General features: G+C 46.2%; 1 protein-coding gene across 2 annotated transcripts in view; it reads right to left on the reverse strand.

The window, feature by feature from the left end:
• Nucleotides 1-3,042, reverse strand: part of LOC130371942 (carbohydrate sulfotransferase 15-like) — a 33,377-nt gene extending 30,335 nt beyond the window's left edge. For both annotated transcript variants that reach the window (XM_056577824.1, XM_056577826.1), the window contains exon 1: nucleotides 2,789-3,042. The gene's annotated coding sequence lies outside the window, so the exon portion shown is untranslated. The remainder of the gene's footprint in view (nucleotides 1-2,788) is intronic.
• Nucleotides 3,043-19,279: the final 16,237 nt, after the last annotated feature.

Consider the following 19,279-nt stretch of genomic DNA (forward strand, 5'->3'; position numbering starts at 1 on the left):
CAGAAACGAGACTGCTTTGCTGTCAAGAAATGTCCTTCAACAGCATATTCCACATTATTGTTCAATACTTGATTTGTATTTGTCAATAAGGTTCCAAAGTGAAAATAACAGAACACCTCTGAGTTTAAAAAAAGTTTGCAACAGAAAAACATGAACTCAAAACACCACAGAATAATTTGATTTTGGCTGATTAAATTGATAGAATACCAAGAACGTAGATTAATCATTGTTGGTGGTCTTTTTTTTTTTTTCTCAGCCCATTTGTTGTTTGTTTTGTCTTTGTCTTCGGGAAAGGAACAAGGACAAGGAAACTTATTAATGAATTCATGTTGAATCCAACTTCTTTTTAGTCTTCGGGCAAAAAATAAACAATTACCTCCATGAATGGACTTCAATGGCAAGATTTTCCCAGGTAGTGTGACACGGATAGGGAGTGCATGGCTGGGCCTATTGCTGAGCGGAGTGTCATCACAGGTGTTTCACCGCTAATGGACGTGTAAGTCAACATGAGGAGAGCAGTCTGACTGCAGGCTACTGACTCCTATAATCACATTTACAGGAAATGGAGTTGATGATGCCAAAAAGGTCTTCTCGCTGATTGTTTTCGTTGTGTGTGCGTGTGGCTCATGACTTAAAAACGTTAGTTCTGGTCTGAATGAAAATCCAAATCCATGTGTTTCTCCACGTTTTGAGGGATTGCTTATTGAGTTGAGGTGCATGAGCTTCAGAAATAAACAAAGACCTTCATCCATGGCCGAAGCACAAAGTGATGAAGAGGCTGTTATTAGTTCTTGTTTTGCCGCATAGTCCTCACTAGTTACCTTGAACCAATGCCCGGTACACTGTTAAGTCTTTATCACATTTGCGGCCTATGTATAAAAAAGAGGTGGTCAGCCTCAACGAACAAAGGCGGTGACATTAAAATAACACAATATAGATGTACTTATTTTTGTCCATGCTTCTAAAATGTGCCCTTTATCAAAACTCTTAAAACACACACATGCCACGTTTTAAGTGGAAAGGGGGGGGGAAACCGTCATTCTCTAGAGTGCTTGGTGTTGATTGGGCAGCTTTGAGGTGGGATTGCAAAAGAAATAAGACAAAGTTACGAGAAAATAACAGTAATACACTCAACTGTGACATTTAAATCCTTCTAATCAGGCGTCCCGCTCGCGAGGCTAATTGCACAGTGCAAAGACGAGCGGTATCTCCGGCTGTATCGTCATGACGCCCACGTCCCCCTCACCAGGTCCCCCCCCCCCCCACTCCCAAATCGCCCCCGTCCCAACTGTAAGTAAACAGCCAGGGCGGAGACGTGACAGAGATGTATGAATCCCTGTGTTTTATGGAGATGGATTCGGTCGCTTTTTCCCCACTGTCAGTTCCCTCTGACGGAGAATTCCCTCACATTAAAACCCTCCACTATAAAAGTACAATGCACTTCCTGGAAAATCACTGTCATTTATGTATATGGTAATTATTTCCGGGGAATATCTCCGGGACACACTATACAGGCTATCTTACGAGCACACACAGGACACATTCATTAGCCTAAAGGTATTCATTAGGCCAAAATCCCCCATTGTCTCTTTTAGGTTTGAATAAGAAACTATCTTAACCAATAGGGAAACCCGACTGACAAATCAATCTGAAACAAACCACAAAGTCAAGGTCCATGAATTAAGTTACAAAAAATATTTTATAAATTGAGGTAATTAGTGACGTGACAGAACATAATTCGTGTGTGTGTGTGTGTGTGTGTGTGTGTGTGTGTGTGTGTGTGTGTGTGTGTGTGTGTGTGTGTGTGTGTGTGTGTGTGTGTGTGTGTGTGTGTGTGTGTGTGTGTGTGTGTGTGTGTGTGTGTGTGCGCGCGCGCGTTTGAGTGTGTCTTTGTGTAAGCGTGTGGGTTTGTGCGCTTGTGAGCGTGCCTTTGTGTGCGCGCGTTTGTGTGTGTGCGTGTGAGCGAGCTAATGTGCACTTTGCAAAAGACCAATAAGCCTTAGCACACTCGCGGAGACGTTAAGCGCCCTTTGACCGAAGCGCTCAGGAGAATCTCTTCCGCCGCTCCGGACAAAGAGAGGCGTGAGGACCACGCCGCTCACCGGAGCCCGCATGCCTGGGTCCCATTGGTCAGCTTTTGTGTGAACATATCCTTTTGTTTTGACTCTCTCCGACTTTCACAATGCCAACATTCATGCCCGAATGGCCATCTGACAAAACGCAAAGACGCAAAGAAAAATGTGTGTCGGTTTCTGCAGAATAAGACTCGAATAAGACGGAAGTATTTCCTCCATAATGATGAATGAAATCCTATTTTAATATTGTTTTGACATGATTGTGTTGACATGGACCAAGCAACAAATCGGACTCATTCAGCTCGACTTTAACTCGGATTAGACGAGAGCTCCAAGTTGAGTCGGAGAAGAGGTGCAGCCTGATAAGGATCCCCGCTTATCCCCTCCCCGGGGCTCCGGGTCCCCTCCCCGGGGCTCCTGGTCCCCTCCCCGGGACTCCCGGTGGAGGGTCGAGGGTGCAAGTTCCGCCGGGATGGCTCTAGCGTTACGAACCACCCGGCGACATTCAGACATTGTGTGCGTAAACTGAAACGGTTCCACCGAGGGATGCACACGTGTGAGGGAACCGAAGGCATGGTCTAGCGGAACAGTGCGGACAGTCTCCGATCCACTAAATATATTCATTCATACAATTTAAATCTAAACTATTATCAACAACTTTATTGATTTATTACGCGTAATCCAAAAAGATATGAAGAAAAACAACCACCTACCATGAGTTTTGTGTTGCGGGCGGCAGCTCGACACAGCCCCACGTATCAAACTTTAATCGCCGGTACATCGGATAAGTCCATGTTGTCTACCGGACACCCAGGATTGTTAATCAGCGGACCTTCGGGGGTCCGTTCCGCGGGACTATGGGAGCCATGTGCGGACATTTATCCCATGTGATGGTCCTCGCGTCTCCGGGAGTTGTGTGTGACAGCTCGTTCTGCTCGGTCCCCCTCCTCAGAGCCAGCGTTTTGAATCACCGCCTCTGTGTGTATCTCTCTCTCTCTCTCTCTCTCTCTCTCTCTCTCTCTCTCTCTCTCTCTCTCTCTCTCTCTCTCTCTCTCTCTCTCTCTCTCTCATATAAAAGGTTGCGGGGTCACCACTGGGGGAGGGGTTGCTAGTGGGGGTAACAGGGCAGCTGTTCATTTGCAGACCAGAATAATTGAAATAACAACGCAGTATTTGTCACAGATCTGTGGGCCTGCTGTTTAGAATAAATCTCAGGTTAAATGTAATTATTTCATCGACCGAGCCGCGATAAATAGTCGAATATAGTCTGACTCCTGCTACTTGCCTTTTCTTTATGCCTCTAGTAGAAATACGCCTAGCAGTCACCTTATTTATGTGAACTGCGTAGAAAATAAACTTTGGCAGCCAAGTAGGCCAAGGGCAAGACATTTATCTATAATGATTTATATAAGTAATTCATCCTGGTGATGATGAAGTGATTGTAATTTGTCTTTATGGTGGTCTTGTGAAACTGCATCTTTTCCCCACGCGGCCCACACCTTCATATTGGCAGGCCGCCCAGCAGCCCAATATGTCTGCTGTGCACTGATAATATCTCCACAAATGTTTACTTAATCGTGGCTGGTGCGCTGAGCGGTGAGAGAATGTGTCCAATAACTCACACAGAGGATAGCCCAGTGTGACGCAGCTCTCTGTTTCATCATAAAAGGGCTTATGAGTTTACTTTTCTTTATGTGCTTGAGAATATATTAAGCATTGCTACTTTCCAAATAATTCTAAATCCAGGGATATATGTTATAGGACTTTATCATGGGTTATTTCAGACTTGGCACATAACACAAATTTGTTTTTTAGTTAAACATTCTTCTTCCTTATGAACAGCACCATATGCAAGTCTAGCTTGTTTGAAATTTTTCACGTCAAGTACATTTTATTTGCATTTGTAGTGCAAGTCTTTGATGTCCCCTGACATTTTGGATTGCAGACGGAAGCCACACAAAATGCAAAAAGCAAGACAATAGAAACCATACAATGCCTGGTGTCCTATATATCATATTGCTACCCAGTTGCCAGAAGGAAATAAAGCTATTTTAGCTAGCCTAGATAAGATCCAAGGCTTTCTGTGGTTTCTCTCTTCTTGCACGATGAATCTCAACGTTTCAGAATCTTTCCTATAAACGCCTACATCAACGTATGGGTTTAAACTGCTCGTTGTGCATTTGATGCTCTCTTGATGTATTGAGGAAAGAGAATGGGGGCAGACTATACTCAAAAATATCTTTGTTTCATCCTTGAGACTGGGTTTCATATTGTGAAGCCTTTCCTCCCAGTTTCAGTCTCAAAGGGCTTCACAGGCCACATTATACGACCCCCCCCTAACCCTGAGTTCTCTAAAGGTCAAAGAAAAACGGATTATTAAGGAGGAAGCCTTGAGGAGGAACGCAGAAAGTGGGATTGCTCCTTCCAGGGTTGTTAAGAAGGCCAGATCTCAATGACCTCAGTCTCTGTACTCCTACTTTAGAGGGGGGGAAAAGATTCTAGTCTTCCTCTGTGTTGTAAAAAGTCCTATCTATCAATAAATGCATTACACACACAGACACTAAAATATTGACTTGGACATAATTCATAATTCAAGTTGCCGTTTCGGGATTACACGCCCAGATTATTTCCCGAGTGTCATCATAAGACTCACTGAACAGCCTAACATCCTGGTTCACCCTGTCCACCACACCGCCCCAGCCTCTGAGCAACCAGCCATTAGGTTAGCGCTAGCATGAAGGCCTAGCTTGCTCCCTGTAATCCACTGAAACAAACAGAAGTTTAAATGGCTCCAAAGGGCTCGGCGCCAGCATGGCAGAGGACAGAAGCTACTTATGGTTATCAGATTGAAAATAATAGCTTTTGCAAAAAAGAATCCCAAAAATAATACAAAGAATGTGGGAAAATGGTCTGATAACCTGAATACCATCTCCATGACTTTTCTTGTCATGAATCAGAGCGTTTCACTCTTTCACTCCCCATGGTGAATAGTTTGCAACGTGCTGTGATGATGATGTTGACATTTACATTTAGCAGACGCTTTTATACAAAGTGACTTACAATACAGTGCATTTGTAACTTGCAGTACATTCAGAAGAAGGTGAAACAATAATATATATTTCGGTACAGTAAGGATGTTCATAGAATCAAGTGACGACCATTAACAATCACTAGGTTAACCCATTCCCCTTACACAACGAAGATAGCTTAGATAAGACGCTGCACTAATGATGTGTAATTCAAACAGTTCGTTGTCCTCTTCACAGACATAATTGTTGGTACGACGGCACACTGTAACAACCTGTACTGCGGTGTCAACCGATGCCTTATGGAACCTCACACCAGCCGTTCAGCGCCTCTATCTCCCCATCACGCAGAACAAAAGCCCGGCAGCGCACTATTAAGATAACCGTGTTTCATCATCCAGTCCGCTGCACTGAGCTGTCTGCTGGCATTTTTAAACGCAGCGCATTAAGATGCATAGATGTGAGTGGAAGGCCAGAACACCCTTTTCCAGGAAATTGAAATCTAATCAGGTGTAGAACGTTCGTAATATGAAGTATAGAGGGTGTGCTTTCCTTTAAATTATGCGAGTCGATGATTTGTTATGTTATGGTAATCCATGATTTGATTCCCAAACGGATTGTATTATATAAGAGACCGGGGCATGTTGATACAGCTAGTTAGACATAAAACATCCCCGCGCCATGTCTGCATCCTGTAATATGCAACGGCGGAGGCCAGAGGTTGCAGAGAGGCTGTGGGGGAGAAGTCATGATTCTTTAACTATACTTTGATAAGGACTTCCATCGCCTCAATTGATAATGCCGAGAAGGCCGTGGGGATTTTCTACGGCAGAGCTAAAAATACCACAAGTGTCAGTGTTACCCTGGTGGACGTTCCCTATGGAGGAGAGGATCCACTCTGACTCGTGAAGCATTCAAGTGCCCCACGGTGACTCCATGGCCCGTGCATACAGCCGGAACGACGAGCGCTTTCAGAGTGACATGAATACGACAGCGATGATGTCCACGTGCACTTTGAAAGGGAGACACTCGCGCTTCAGTGCCGTGTCGCTCTGGAAGCTGACACTGCCCATGAGAGGTGTCGTACGGCTCGCTGTTGCATGGGCCCGCGCTGTCTTCGACCCCTCCGTTTGAATCAGCACATGAAAGACATCCAGATCCGAGCGTTGAAGAGAGAGAGACGGCAGACGAGAGCGGACGAGATAAAGAATTTCAAGCTGGACCACCCCAAAAAAAACGTCTATTCCCGAGCTGTGTTTCTCTGCCGTCTTGTCTGTGGATTTCCTGAGCCAAATCAGGGAGGACATGCCCTGGTGGGTTAAGAATGAGCGTATGGACCTGACCTACAGCACCTTTTTAAAAGCAACAATCTACCCTCTGATTCGATTCAGTTCAGTGTAGAAGATAGTGTGCTGATTGCTTCTCTGTTGGCCTGGCTCACGGGTGGTAAGAAGACGATCTGCACTGCTTCTTGGCTCTCGGGTTCCTTTTTCAGCTGGCGTTGGCTCCTTAAAGTAGAATATTGCATACAGATTAAACTCAGCCATTAACAGGCAGGGGCCACACCTGTTCTCTCATAGGAATACCAAAGTGCGCACTCAGAAACACACACATGTATGCATGAGCTTACACAAACATACACGTATGCACACACGAAATGCATATTCATATCACAAAGTGCATTGCAGACACATACAAAACACTTATAATCCTCTCGAGCTTTTGTATGCATCAAGCATGTGTTCACTTGTAAGTGTGAACATCAACATGTGCACATGCAAAGCTATTTTTACACAAAGCTGGGATTCTTCCTCGGGATATGAATATGGAGTTGGCTGTTATAAAGAGCAGGCTGCTCAATGAAATGGTCCTCGGAAGTTCTTTAAATAAGTTACACTGACCTAATTGTCCTTGTCCTGCTTCACAACTCCCTGACGGGAATTAGATTAGCGGATGATTTTACTTCATTGTCCTTTCTGGAAACCCATTAAGAGGACCTCCACGAGGCAGCTCTTGTAGGCGATTCAGGAGGAATCACCCATGCTACGTTGAGACGCTAATACTTCAACCACCTAAGTATTAATGGGTCGGCCTGGGTTATAATAACTACATTTATTTGGCATGGTATGAGGTCATAACCACTTGTTATAACAACGCGACATGTTTGGATCACCCGTTTCTCCGAAAGACATCCGAACGTGACTCACACCAGGTTGTTATGTAGAAGAGAAGTGACCTGGTCAGGATTCAAAGCGTTTTTTTGGTGTCGCATTTCAGTTACCATGGCAACTCATCCTCATTGGGTTTGAGATAATGACAACAAACTACTTTAAACGATTATATCAAGAACGATTGTTTCCCAGGCAATTTACCTCCTTGTTGTTTTACTCCCTTTTCTACAATAACGATCGACTGAACGGGGATAAATTGAGGTAATTGAGGCGATTTCTGTAAAAGCACTTATACAAGTTTGACTCAACTGAACGAGGGCATAATGGCATGTCCCTCTGTTAGACTACTTCTACACTGCATGCTTTTGGGTTTCGGTTTGGCGTCTTTAGTGCTTTTATCATGCTCCACGAGGGCTCACGGCATAAAACCACTGAAGATTAAACCGAGATTAATGTTAATATAGTTTATTAACATTGTTGTGTAATGCAAATTCATGCATGTTCACAGTATGCAACTACAGTAGGCTGAACTACAAATGCAGCTTCACCTTTCTTCAAAATTCAATAGGCTTGGATCAATACATGTTCTCATTTTTGTCATTTCTGTCTGGTGAAAGCTATGGTGTCGACTTGACTTCAACATGGTGACGCAGCGCAAAAGAACCAACTCGGCTTCAACCAATAAAAGCACCGAAATAGCAACAAAGGCTCTGGAATTCTCTGACCGATCCCATTTAAAGGGGGTGATGGATTCGCCAGGCCCTTTGAAGCCCGTCATGAGCGCTGTTTTTTCCAGGGTCGGCCCATCCGGAGGTCGAGTGAACCCGTACCTCGAAACTAAAATCAGCTGTTGTGCAACCGAACATCCCAACTACCCAGTGAACCGCTCGCTTGAGTCTGAGTTCTGCTTTAGGCTTCAACACAAACCCCCCACGCACCCTGCCTACGGAGACGCTGGCAGACTGTGAATCCTGCAGCACTGCGCTCAGTGGTTCCCCCCCGACTTGATTTCCTGTGTGCCAGGGAGTTGAAACGGCATATCGCACTCAGGACTTGAAGGTAAGGCCCACAGGGGCATTGCCTCTAGTTATCCTTGGATTCCCTTTTGATAGCGGATCTGGTTTTGATGTGCCGTCTCCGCGCGACCACGGCACCCCTCCTCCTCCTCTTTGCTGTTCTCGGCGTGCTCTCAAAGAGCTTTACACAATAACTTCCAAATCCCTAGTTCTTTCTTAATTCTGCAACCCCCACCTTCTTGGAGAAAAGCCGGAATAAATCGCACATGGTGGGGACAGGCTGGGAGAGATTCTGAGCCAATATGTCGTTACTGAAGCTGATCACACGGAACAAGGGCTTAGCCTGGTGCTAGTCATGGATCAAATGGAGGTAATTGGTTTAATAGGCTCGCTACCTCGGATACTGCATTTTACCGGGGGCATGTTTAATTGAAGCTCACATCAAGCCCAGGAGAAAATGAGACAGCCACCGTTGGCTGCTGTACCTACAAATGTATGAGTATTAAGGCCAGGCAGAACCACTCTTCAGCAGGGCCGTTTTTGATATCCTGAGGCCCCCGAGGCCACGTCCTTCTTGGGGGGGCTGGGTGGGTGGGTGGGTGTGCTGGTGTATTGGTACTTTTGGCTTGCACCCCTGATGGTACGCCTGGAAACAGCTCACCGTGTAGTACGCAGATTCGAATGCAAACCAACCGATCACAGTCGGTTGATTAGTGAGTTGTTATTTAGTTCATGTGTTCAGTTGCTTTAAGGCATGGAAACATGTTACTCATACAGCGACCGGAAACACGCAGATGACTGCGGCCTAGAGTGGAAAATTGCAGCTCAAAAACAGCCCAGGTAGATTTGTAAAGGCCAGCTCTGTTATGAACCGTTGAGTGGAAAGAATTGCTCTCCCACTTGGACCGTGTACTGGATCTGTCTAGATGTAGTTGAGTGGTTCTCCAGCCATAATGTAGACACAAGCCTTCATGGTTCTCAATGACTGAATGACGGACATGTAGTAACGGGATTCGGGCTAACTGATTGACTGACAGCTGACCAGTGGCGGTTCTAGACCACTGAGGCTGGGGGGAGCAGAACCAGTAACATTACATCTTGTTTTTCTCTTAATGTTCTTGGCGAAGACAAACGTATAGGCCTACAAATACATGCTCAAGTGAAGTGTGCCTGTTGTCCATTTGATGTGTTGTGTGTCTGCTGTGTTGTGTGTCAGTGTAATTTGTTATCTGTGTCATGTAATGTGTCTGTCATGTGTTATGGATCTGTCATGTAATGCATGTGTTAAGTTTTATGTTATGTAATGTGTCTGTCATATGTTGTGGGTCTATGTTATGCATATGTTACGTGTGATATGTTTGTTCTGTAATGTGTCTATGTTATGTGTTATGGATCTATATCATGTGTTATGTCTTTTATGCAATGTCTTCTTGTCATAAGTTATGTGTCTGTCGTGTTGTGTGTCTAACACAACACAGACACTTTCTATAGCTCAACTATTCATTCCATTATTTATCCTTTTGTGTGTTCTGCAAAGCAAAAGCATAATCGTTATTTCAGTCCAGTCCGATAACGAGTAAAACCTTGGAGGGGTATTCAGTCTCGACAACAAAGGAAAACCCAGAAATGTTTGAAGGAATACTTCAGGATTCTTCCAGCTGGAACCTATTCTCAGATAATTGTGGGTCTAAGCGAATAATGCATTCACATTTTTGGATGCATTATTGATCTAATAAGGTGGTATTGAGCATGAACGATGCAGCCGTAATCCTCAGTTACGTTTTAGCAGGAAAGAAAACTAAGCTATGGTTTGTATTGTGAAACGCAGCAATCTCCTCTCTCAAACTCTCACTCACGTTTCCTTTTTTTTTTCACTGCAGCAACGCAACCTTCATTTTAATCTCACCAAGATTGATTTTTTTTCCCAGCTCCAGTCTGGGTATTAATCAGTTTAACGGATCGCAAGTAGGTATATCTTTCATAGTCACCATGGGTCACTGTGCATGTGGTTGGACATGGCGGAGTCAATAGCCTATTTACGTTTCTCAACAAACAGTCCTCCTACTGCATCCAAAGTGAGGAATGACATTCACAGACCTGTAATTATTGCCATCTGTAACATGCATTCATCATTCACCTCGATATGAGCAGGTACTGCAAGACAATTACAGTCACTTGCATTGCGATAGTATGCAGTTGTATCTCAAAGTCAAATTTTGTATACCAACGGTCTCCAAAAGAGGGATATTTTTTAGTTATCGACCAGGGAAATGTTGTATCGCCCCAAAAGATTACATTGCAGGCTTTTTTTTTTCTTTTTTTTTTTACAGATTACAGCTGTAGGGTTCTCGCTCGAAAATCATGGGGAAAAAAATAGGGTCCAGGTTGAAAACCCCCCCTAAGTCATCCTTTATATCAGCCCCAATCATCTTGTGTGAAATCCTTTTCCTCATCAAATAACCAAATACGTGAAGGTGTTCCTAAAGCCCTGTCAAAGATTGTGCTCTCCTATGCAAGAGGCATGCATAATTCAGCCTTGCACGTTCAGCCCCAAGGAGGGGCTGTTTGAATATTCCTCAGCATGCCTCAAAATATTGGTCCATTGTGAGAGTGAACCGGGGGCCGCCGCCTGACAGATTGGGCCAGGGTTCACCAACGGGGTTGAGGGGCCTCGAGCAAAACCCTGTCCGTCCCAGGCCCCGCGGGGCCCGGCGAATGGAAGCGGAGTATGAGGGTCATCTTGAATTTCTATGTCTACTATCCATCTGACGGCTTTCAGAGACTGGGAGAGGGGAATGATTCTGAAAGTGGCGTTGCTCTCTGTGGTTGATTTGCGAGCTGATATTCCTGCTTTTTCAGAACAGCTTGAATAGTACGGCTATAATTCCCCAGACGTTGTAGAGTGTTTGAGGGCCCTCTAATGGGTCTTTGTGGTCCCACGGATTCTGTCATCATACCTCGATTCAAGTCCCGCCTCCAGTAATCTGATTGGCTCTGTGAGGTCGTGTCACTATGACAGCGCACCCTGAATCACAGAACACCTTTTAAAAAGACGAGGGGCATCCAGGGGCTGGAGCCAGGCAAGGTTCCAGCCGTACCATACCGCCAGTGTTCCCGGGGTGCAATCTGTCACGCCGTGACAGGGCGGAGAGGGGGGAGTGCTGGGGGGGAGGGGGGGGGGGGGGTTCTAGGTGTCATCCCGGACACCTGCTGTGTGTCAATGGGTGACTTCATATCCTGCGCATGCACACACGCGCCCACGCCCACACCATCACACACCATCACTCATTGGCACACAATCCCTCAATCTCAAACATAAAAACGGGGGATAGTGGGGAAGTGAAACGTGGGCGGCTCAGACGGCGACTGTGAGAGCACGAGAAGAACACAAGCATGCACTATTAAAGGGAACCAAAACCACCCATCCCCCCCCTCCTAATTATGAAATATGCTGAGAAGAAAAGAAAAGAGATGCCGGGAGATGCTTTTAAGAAATAACAAGACAAAAAAAGTCAAGGAATAACCAGAATAGGTCAAGAGTGCGTGTGTTTGATCCTGCTCATCGGCGGAGAGTCGGCTTCGTCTGAAGTTTTGAGATAATGACCGTACACTCTCTGTGAGCGGCAGGCAGACACAGCGTCCCGCCGGACGAGGGTCGTTAGAACGAGCTGAGCTCAGCCCCCGCCGTCGTGTTCTAGACAGCTCGCATTCGAGGCGGAGCAATGAGCCGTCGGGTTCCTATAGCGGCCATCTTGGTTCTGAATGCTGGATTCTGCATTCAGCTCACCTACCCCTTTTGGGTCTAAAGTTTAGATCCTAGGATCTAAAGTTTAGATCCAAAGGGATCTAAAGTTTTAGATCCAAGAGCGGTAGGTGAGCTGAATACGGAATCCTTTAGTTTCTAAAGGATCCTTCCCCCCCACCCAGCCAGCAACACACAAGCACGAAACACATACAAACAAACACTGTATACTCATTGTGTGTGTTTGTGTCCGTAAGTGTTTGTTTGTTAGTAATCGTGTGTACCTGTGTGTACACAGAGAACACAAAGAAACGCACAAAGGCAAACCTGTATTACACACTCGCACAAACCCAAACTTCAAGCCCTGCTTCTGCTGAGTCTGTTCTGGTCTGTGGTTCACACTGATGGAGGAGTCGGGAGCTGTGCCTCCCACAGCACGGCCGTAAGTCTACTGGCGGACCTCAGCGCTGGGCTCCAGTCCAGGGTCAATGCCCCCCCGCTGGCACCCAGAGCTACTTAAGCCTTCAATCCTGCTTCTCTCCTCCACTCTCTCGTTCCCCACCACCCTCTTGTTATCTCTCTTCTAGTAGTCGATTTCTGTAGGACTTTATTTTTGCTTTGTTCTCCACTCTTATTGTACTGGTAAACTCAGTTAGGGTCAAAAGGACTACACAGGTCCTTCGCTCATCTTTGTTTGCAGCTGGAAGGATCTTTTCAGCCAATTAGTTTCAGGGGCCCTAAATATGTCCCCGAGGCGGGCAGGGCAGATAAGACTAAATGAAAAGGTTGTGCGGCTTCGACAGCCAAATGTACTCTTATGACTAACGTAATTTCATGAGGTTATGGCCTCCATAAAGTCCCAGAGTTGGCCCTCGACTGCTGGCTAATGGCTGTTCCCCGTTGCTTCCACGGGGCGACGGGATGAATTATGGGGCACACCTTCGGAATAGGGGTTCCCACAATGCACCAGGAGCCATCTTAGAAACCCACCAACACCATCTCCTCAAGGTTTCAAGTTTGAGTTAACAAATGTACATAAATGGTAAATGGACTGCATTGATAAAGCGCTTTTCTAACCAGTCGTCGTTCAAAAAGCTGAACAATATTGTCTCACGTTCACCCGTTCATGCACACATTCACACAACAACGGCGGTGACAACAACCATGCAAGGCGCCAGCCAGCACGTCGGGAGCAGTAAGGGTTAAGTGTCTTGGCTCAGGGACACCTCAACACTCAGCGAGGAGGAGCCGGGGATCGAACTAGCAACCTTACGGTTCCCAGCTCACCCGCTCTACCTCCTGAGCCACATTCCGCCCCAATAGTTGGTACTCTGCAATCGGTGGATTCAAGCGGGGTGTTACTGCATCGCAAATGCTGCTTTAAATCGAGCTTCTGCGTCTTATGGTGCAGTTCCAGACGCGCTCGCCGGATTAACAGATTTGCCGTGGGAGAAGGGGGCTGCGCTGTATCCTTACATCTTGGTTCTCTCCTGCCGTTCCGTCAGCAGAAGCTGGCACCGTCGTCGTATCGCTGCCGACACGCTGCTGGGCCTGAGATGCACATTTTGATACGCAGCCAACAGCAGGGGGAAACGTCTTTTCCTTAGAAACATCTTTGTTTACAGAGCCATCCAGCAAGGGAGCATAATTTAAATTAGCCACCGCTATTTAACAGCTGACTAGCGGCGGAAATGGAAAATCACATTTGTCTAAGAATTACCGAGGCGATTGGTAACGTTTGATGAATAAAGAATCGAGTATCGTTGCAGAGTTTGATGTGGAAGCACAGAAGACACGTAACACATATCTTTGCATCACACCAGATAGTGCAGTCAAGCATGTTGATTATGAACGGCTACATGGATGGTTAAATCCCTCTGGGCAAACGGGCAAGGCAGTGTTCATACTATAGATAGGACAACATTGAACATCAAACAACTTGGACATTATGTGATAATGATTCGGCTTGCCTTGGTCTCGGACTCATGTTTCCCTCTTGGGGGGAGACCCAGTAATAGCAATAACCCAGGCATGTTAATGTTCCCTGAAGTCAACGGCCCCTCAGGTCAGATCTACTGGGGTCGGCTTAGCTCATGAGGTAAAGGTTGCTAGTTTGACCCCCGGCTCGTCATAGCTGTGTGTCGTGGTGTCCCTGAGCAAGACATCTCACCCTAACTGCTCCCGACGAGCTGGCTGTCGCCCTGCGTGGTTGACTCTGCCATTGGTGTGTCAATATGTGTTTGAATGGTTGTCAGTCTCTCTGGATAAAAGCGAATAACAACCAACCCTGCTAAATGCCCTGAATGTAAATGTAATCGACTATCTCAGCTTGACAAAGTATTGCATCCAACAAGGGCAAATGCCAACCATATCTCCAGTGTTGTTAATTTAGTCCTACAGTTGATTGACTGACAACAGACATTAAACATATCAAAAGAACCCATCGTAATACACTCTGTGGCACAGAAACTTTCAAACCAACGAACAAGGCCTAACAAGAAGTTGATCTTCAGCAGAAGATTTACTGAGGCAGAGAACTCTGCTGAGAATCAATGGAAATAGTTCATATAATTTCAGCATCACTTCTTCCACACATCCCACACGCCAAGCCCGTATGGAAACAGCCTGGACACTAGGCCCACCAGTGTGCCAGGTCAAGGGCTTCAGAACCAAGAGGACATCATGTTCTTTTATAATGGTGTACACATGAGGTAGCTTCTGGAAACTGGGTTCTAGTCAACACTTGCGCCAAGCTGTTGAGCCTTTGGTGCAGAATGCCCGGGAACATCCATGCCAGTTTTCCTGTGCATTCCCTGGTTAAAGGTCACTCCGATGCTGTTTGCATGGGGCTGTTTTTGGAATGCTGGTGGCAACGGTGATTCTTTGGGACAGGTTTAGTTCAGGTTCACTTTAGTTTGGTCATCCCACCATAAACAGGTATATGGTCGGCCGCACAACACTGCAATCTCTGGGGTCTGATTCTATGGTGTGATGAGAAGTTGCACAAAAACAATGAAAAAGGCTGTAAAATATGTATGCTAAAATGAATTATATTTTATGCAAGAATTGAGGTTGACCAAACAAACACATACTTATGTATGTTGCACTTATCCACACACACACACACACACACGCACACGCACACGCGCACACGCACGCACGCAATGCCTTACGGATAGTCTTTCTCGTTGGAGTTGTTTGTGTTAAAATAGCTACATCTATTATTGTGTTTACTAATCAAACCGCTATCCAAAGAAGAAGATTAGAACATTTGGGGAAAGTCTCATTTGGTGGAGGTGATATGGCGCCTGATCAAACAGTGTCTTCCGTGAAAAGCCGCCGGTAATTAGCTGCCGAGGGCTGATAAAGAAAAAGGATTCTGTTCCAGACTCTCAGTATGCTACACCCCTCACCTAATGAATATGCATGATCTTGCCGCAACTTTAATTGAGGATAATCCCCCGTGTCTGCGCTTGGTTTCCTGTACATTCTTTGCTGAATACCATTACCAACCTTGTCAAAAGCGACGCCCTAATCGGGAACCTCTTCAATCAAACTGTTTTTATTCAACCGATTTCTTACTTTTCTTCATGACTCTGCATGAATCCTTTAGAACCAAGGGGAACCGTCTCCCTGAGCTATCTCCTGGGATATGAGGACACAGTTTCATGCCATAGACTGAACGAAGCTCCATGCATGTGTTGGGAAAAGATTGCAGGAAAGCTCTGGGATTGACGTCATTGGTCAGGCAATTTGTGTTCTTAATTGGACCCCATCCAGGTGGCGGCCACCGTGCTCCAAGGAGGTGTTGGCCACGCCCCTAGGTGGCTGTATCAGCCTGACTCAGGCCAGGTGAGGCTGCCTGAACCAGCCATCAACCACACACACACTCCACAGTGGGATTCAGATTAACAGCATCAATGGTCCAACTTTTTTGTGGAAACAGAGTTGATGTATTGAAGCTCATCTTGCTTCAGTTAGCAGCTCAGTCATTAGCCGCCAGAGAAGCTAAACCCCAGACAAACAAGCCACATTAATCCACATTTCTTCCTGGCACTGAATTCAAATCCTGTTTCTCCACTCGAATGCAAACTCTAATCGACACCTACTCAAAATTAATCAGAATCATATCAACTAAAACTGTTCTGGTTATCAAATCCAATGCCGTGGTTCATCGAAACATTGACTCTGCTATGCAATGCTGACTTTTAGCTCAGCAGACCCAGACTGCTGCAGCGGTTGGCACTGCTGCGGTCAAGCTGTGTTTGTGGATTCTGTAGCAGTCTGACGGCACGTGCCGTTCACACCAGACGTACACGCCGACACCCCTGCTACTCCCAGGTGCAGGCCTGAGAGATGCATTAACCACCAGGTTAACCCCTTATGGTAACAAGGGGACTAACTGATTGCATAAAAAAAATGCATGGGAGGCTCAAAAAGACCTGACGCTTCGTGTTGCGCAAGAAGCAGGTGAGAGGTGGCGCCGGCGGACGTCAGAGAGCACGTCACACTGGCTCGGGTGCGGGCGCTCGGCCAATGGGGAAATTGCCCTGTGGAAAAGCGGAACCCCAGCCCTTGGAGACCGTCCCCATCTCATTGGTTCACGTTCTATTTCCCTCTGCAGAACCGGTCTGGACAGGATCTAGTTAAATGGTGAATGGACTGCATTTATAGAGCGCTTTTCTAACCAGTGGCCACTCAAAGCGCTTTTACAATATTGCCTAAAATTCACCCATTCACGCACACATTCAGCCAGCTCGTCAGGAGCAGTTAGGGTGAGGTGTCTTGCTCAGGGACACCTTGACACATGGTTACCAGCCATCCCACTCTACCTCCTGAGCCACGTGCCGCCCCCAGTTGTTTTGCAGAACACCAGGACATATCGCCGCCCGGGGGAGGGAGTTTCAGTTCATGACAAACAAGAACCGCGCAGTCTGCCGGTGTATGAAAACAGTTGTGGATTCATGGAAAGTGTAGCGATCACAACGGAAGGCTCTTCTCGTATTGGAATGTTTTTGCTTTACTTCGAACCAGATTCTGCAAGAGCAGGAGGAGATCACTCTGATTGGCTTGAGTCTTTTAAACAATTTAGTGCCACGGATGCATTCCGAAATCAATGGCTGGCCAGCCAATGCCGGAATGATAATTATTATTAAAGGTAAACACCAGGCTGGTCTCCTGAGGCGAGCAGACTCTTCGACGGTAAAGGAGAGGCCCCTGCGTAACATCGTAAGCGATTAGCAGTGAATTCGGGGGTTTAGGCCCAAACCCATTTCTACCCCTTACCCCTTCCCCTTACACCTCCCCCCTTCCCCTTACGCCTTCAAAACAAGGGGGAGGGGTAAGGGGAAGGGGTAGATGGGATTGGGCCATACTTCCCCTTAAGTGCTTGACCCCAAGAGAGCACACAAAATCAACCAAACAGAGAGGCCCAGTCCTGTCTATCACACATGAGGTTTAAACTCTGGGGAAGGAAAAATAGTTGTTTCAAGGAGTTGTTTCAACTCCTTTTGAAGCGACTGGCTTTGTGGTGGAAATACTCGAGTGACCTGAAAGGAAGGCAGAAGTCAAAGATGACGTTAGGTTTTGCTGATCAGTTAGTATGACTCACACAGAGTATGAAACAATCCAAGAGGATGTGTACAAGAAGTAGGTTTCAGAAAACTTTTTATGCAACCCTTATAGTCAGTCTTCCACGACAATTCCTCACTTGAAGTTCAACTGCCGTTTGATATGCCCCCGGTTTTCCTTAGCTTTGTATAAATATGATTATATTAAGAAGTGCGGGAGGGAGCCCGAGGAATTTCTACGGTAACAGAAAGTATCAGCGGCCCCAAAAGTTCCAGGCACAAATACTTATTTTATTCTCATTACCATGAAAACGCATATTAAAGAAAAGGGCTGAGTCAGTCTTCAGCATAGCACCGCTCGAGGACATCTCAAGCCTTGCCGTATTCAGCGAAGAGAAGGGGGACTGGAAGGAAGAGGGGAACCAACCTGGCCTTGTGCAGTGTGCTAAGCCGTGGTTAAGGAGCTGTTGGCGCACCCACAGCCTGATTCATTATTTAGAGAATGACAAAGTCGAGACCTTGTAATGAGCGCTATTGACGACTTCGAACAATCCCACAATCCAAACATGTATTCAGTGACTAAGGGGTAGTTTTCGCCTGTGGGCTCCGCCGTTGTGTTACACATTATGTTGTGTTTCATATGCACTGTTCTATCTGCTGGGAGAGAGGGGGAGAGACACACAATCACTCACTCACAGAACTCCCACAACTCACTCAGTCACTCACACAACTCAATCACTCACACAACTCACTCACTCTCTCAATACACACACACACACACACACACACACACACACACACACACACACACACACACACACACACACACACACACACACACACACACACACACACACACACACACTTTCAAGGCTATTTAGGAATGGAACCGGCTCCCTGACAGTTTGGAGACATGTATAGATTTTCCTGTCTAAGAAATGGATTGAATCCATCTTGTTAACATTAATTTGACACAGACGCAGTCTCTGTATTTTTTGGACTAGGCGTCTTTACTCACTCCCATAATGTATGACATGTTTTTAACATCAGTTACTGTCAGTGATAGTTGGGGGTGGGGGGATGGGAATTATTACAAATATTGCATATTGTTGTTGTATTGTTCAAAATAAGTAGGATTGGATCTAATTATCCTATTGTTGCATATCTAGATCTATGGCAGATTTTCATGTGTTTTTTAACCAGATTTTGTATTGATTGTGTAAGTGTTTGTGTACTGCACAGGGTCACACACACACACATTCACGATACCAAGACACATGCAAGCACATGTGCAGAAATGCGCACACACCACACCCACTCAAACACATACACACACATGCGCATGCACCCACCTAGGCGGACCAAAGAACACACACAGGTCCTTACTCGTTCTGTCATCATTCGGAGGAAGTCGCCTTTGGGGTCGTGACGCACGTAGGTCACTCTGAGCTGACGTGCGGACACGTAACGACGCACATCGTGGTCCTCACCCTTCTCCTGAAAGACCCCCCTCCCACCTCCACCCCCCCCCCCCCCCCCCGGGGACACCACCACTGTCCTGCTGCTGTTGCACGGAGACAGACGGTTTGGGTTTCTTGGCCGAACGTGGAGGAAGCGGGATGTGTCGATCAAAACGGATGTGAACAACAGGAGTAGCAAACCCAGCGCGCTTCAGGACA

The sequence above is a fragment of the Gadus chalcogrammus genome, chromosome 18 (genome assembly GCF_026213295.1).
Source record: "Gadus chalcogrammus isolate NIFS_2021 chromosome 18, NIFS_Gcha_1.0, whole genome shotgun sequence".
Lineage (NCBI taxonomy): Eukaryota > Metazoa > Chordata > Actinopteri > Gadiformes > Gadidae > Gadus > Gadus chalcogrammus.